Below are 3,627 nucleotides of genomic sequence, written 5' to 3' on the forward strand. Positions count from 1 at the left end.
GAGCAGCTGTGATGCCAGCAAGCGGCTGTGTGACAGCACAGAGTGGGCTGTGTGAGGTCACAGATTGGGCAATGACATCACAGAGAGTTTGTTGTGTGAGGTCACTGAGAAGCTACACCATCATAGAGGGGAATCTGTGACATCCCAGAGCAGGCTGTGGCATCATGGCATGGCTGTATGACATCATAGAGCTGGCTGTGAGGTCAAAGTGTGTGCTGTGACATAACAGAGTGGCAGTATGACATTACAGAGAGGGTTTTGTGACATCACTGAGGAGGTTGTGACATCACAGAGCTCCCTGTGACGTCATAGAGTAGATTGTGAGGCCAGAGAGGAGATCCTGCCATCATAGAGGGCAGCCCAGTGAAATTAGAGAGTGGGTTGTGACATCAGTGGGTGGCTGTATAACATCATAGAGCCGGCTGTGACATCACAGAACAGACAGTGACATCACAGGGTGACTTTGTGATATCACAGAGTCTTCTGTGATATCACAGTGCAGCTGAATGACATTCCAGGATGACATCCAAGAGTTGGTTCTGACACATCATAAGGGTGCTGTGTGACATCCCAGAGTGGGCTGTGACATCACAACAATGCTGTGTGACATCACAGGAGGCTTTGTGCCATCACAGAGGACTGTGTGACATCCCAGGGGCTGTGTGAGGTCACTGGGGAGGTCACTCTGCCCTGTCCCCCCTCACAGTTCCCCCCAGAGCAGTCCAACCCTGCTCGTGCACAGCGGGGTCCCCTGTCCCCCCAGGCTCCTCCTGCCCCCGGTGCCGCACCCTCCCCCAGAGGATGTTCCACGAGATCGACCCCAGAGCCTGACATGGGGATGAGGGGCCAAGGCCCTGGGGGTGGGACAGGGGGACAGGGACCCCCGGCAGCATCCCTGTGTGCCCCAGGGCCAGAGCCTGGGCCAGGGCTCCTTTACCCTGTTACGAACGAGGACTTGAGAGCACTGAAAAAAGCAAGGGAGCAGCAAAAACCAGATTTTATATTGAGGGACAGCAGCACAAAGTTCCTTGGCAAGAGTCACTCTGCTCCTGACTGGACACTTCAGGCACACCAAAGAAACAAAGCAACAACAAAACCAAACAGAATCCAGGCAATCAAACCAGAAATGAACTGAGAACTGTCCCTCTGTGTGTGTGTGTGACACGAGGACAGTGAGGGCAAGGATAAAAGGAATACGGCCCAAAAGATTAACAGAGCTCAAACTTAACAGAACTGGACTGATACCTTAACCTTAACTGATAACTTAAACATCAAAGTTTAGCAAAACAACAGCACTTAACAGTATTTAACCCAACTTATACGCTATGACTTAGCAACTTAACAGAGGAATAACACTAAACAGTATTTAACTTAGCTAATAACTTAAATTAAACTTAACAACTTAGCAAAAGCACAACTCTTAGCGGCATTTAACTTTGCTTAGACCTCATAACCTAACCTCACTTACAGCTCTGACTGACTTAGCTATCCAAGGCACTCAGACCCCACAGAGGGCAGCATTTCTGCCACATTTTCCCAGCACAGGCACTCCTGTGTGCACGCAGACAGCAAGAGTCAGTGCAAGGCACCTGTGAGGAATTCCCCTGAGGGCAGGGAATGCTCACTTCTGATGCTTTGGCATCTCCCCAGCAGGTGAAGGGTTGAGCCTGGAGGAGTGGGGGGATCGGCCCAGGCTCTGTGGTTGTTTGGGATCCCCGAGTGCAGCAAACGGGAGAGTTCCCGGCTGGGAGAGGCCTCACTCAGAGGGAGTCGCTGGCCCAGGAGAGCTCCAAGGGCTCCTTTTGGAGCGCTGTTTGCAGGGCCCCACAAGAGGGGCTTCAGTCCCAGCAATGGCTCATCCTGGCCACACTTGGCATCAGCAGCTTTCTTTGGCAGTGTGAGAACAGGGATGTTGTGCCACGGAGGGAACAGAAACAGCTCCCAGGGCTGCTCCTACAGGAGCCAGGAGCTGTTTGGGCAGCAGCAGTGCCTGGAGCAGACAGTGTTTGTGATGAGCTGCAGAGGAGCTGAGCCCAGGGGCTGTTGGCCAAGGCCGAGGCCCAAGGAGCATTTCTCATCTGGCAGGGCGGCCTGAGAAAGGGAGGGGGGAATGCAGCAGCACAGAGCCATGGAACCAAGGGAGCCTTGTGACACTGTGGGGCCCTGTGAGACCAAGGGACCACTGTGACACTGTGGGGCCCTGTGAGGCTCCATGGAATGTAGGGATCATTGTGACACTGAGAGGCCCCCTCAAACCAAGGGTCCATTGTGACACCGCGGGGCGTCATGGAACCATGGAGACCATAGTGACACTTTGGAGTGTCATGGAACCAAGGGGCCTTTGTGACACTGTGAGATTCCATGGAACCAAAGACCCATTGTGACATTGCAAGGCCTTGTGGAACCATGCAAAGACAATTAGGACACTTTACAGCTTCATGGAACCAAGGGGCCATTGTGACACTGAGGGGCACCATGGAACCAGTGAGACCATCGTGACACTGAGGGGACTCATGGAATCATGGAGACCATTGTGACACTATGAGGGCCCATAGAATAAGCAAAGCATTGTGACACTGTGAGGCCTCATGGAACCAGTGAGACCATTGTGACCCTGGAGGTCCCCACAGAACCAAGAGGATCATTGTGATTTTGTGGGGCCTCATGAAATCAATAAAGCTTTGTGACACTGCAGGGCTGCATGGAACCAAAGGTCCATTGTGACACTGCAGGGTCTCCTGTCATCACTGGTCCATTGTGACACTGTGGAGCCAAAGGAGACCATTGTGACACAGCAAACCCCCAGTGTCCAAAGATCCATTGTGACATTGCAGGGCTCATGGAACAGAGGAGCCATGTGACATTGTGGGGCCTGGGGAACCACGGAGACTGTTGTGAGACTCCAAGGCCCCATGGAAACATTGGGACCTTTGTGACACTGAGGGGCCTTATGACACCTGGGGGCAGCTGGGACATTGTGGGACCCCATCAAACCTAGGGGCCAGTGTGAAACTGCAGGTCTTCCTGTAATCAAGGGGCCATTGTGACACTGCCGGAACCCATGGAATCAAGTCACCCTTATGACACTGAGGGGCCCTGTGGATCCAAGGCACCATTGTGACACTCTGGAGCCCCATAAAACCAAGGGAACACAGAACAGGCCTCGCTGGTTTGGCCTCCCAGGGGCCACCAGACTGGTCCTGTTGACCTTGGCATGTTGAGGGTCTCTTCTCATCTGCTGCTGAAACACTGGGGCTCCATGCTTTCATTTCTATGGAAAAGAACTGTCCTTCTGCTCCAGGCACCCGTGGCCAGAATTGGGATTTCACCTCCAGATTTCCTTATATCCAGGGATTGTTCCCATAGGAAAATTGCCAGGACAAGTCTGGCTGGCAATGGTTTCAAGCAGGTCAGGTCTCATCCATCTCCAAAACACTGGGGAAGGCTCCATGCTTTCCAGCCTATGGGAAAGAATTGTTCTTCTTTTCCAGGTGCCCATGGCCAATACTGGAACTTCATCTCCAGCTTTCCCTGTTGTGACAGAATAGAGGAGATTGTTGGCTCTAAACATTTCATGTGTGGGGGAGGAAGGGGCAGGTCCAGCCTTGCCCTGCCCTGTAACCCCAG

The sequence above is a fragment of the Fringilla coelebs genome (genome assembly GCF_963513975.1).
Source record: "Fringilla coelebs genome assembly, contig: SCAFFOLD_43, whole genome shotgun sequence".
Classification (NCBI taxonomy): Eukaryota; Metazoa; Chordata; class Aves; order Passeriformes; family Fringillidae; genus Fringilla; species Fringilla coelebs.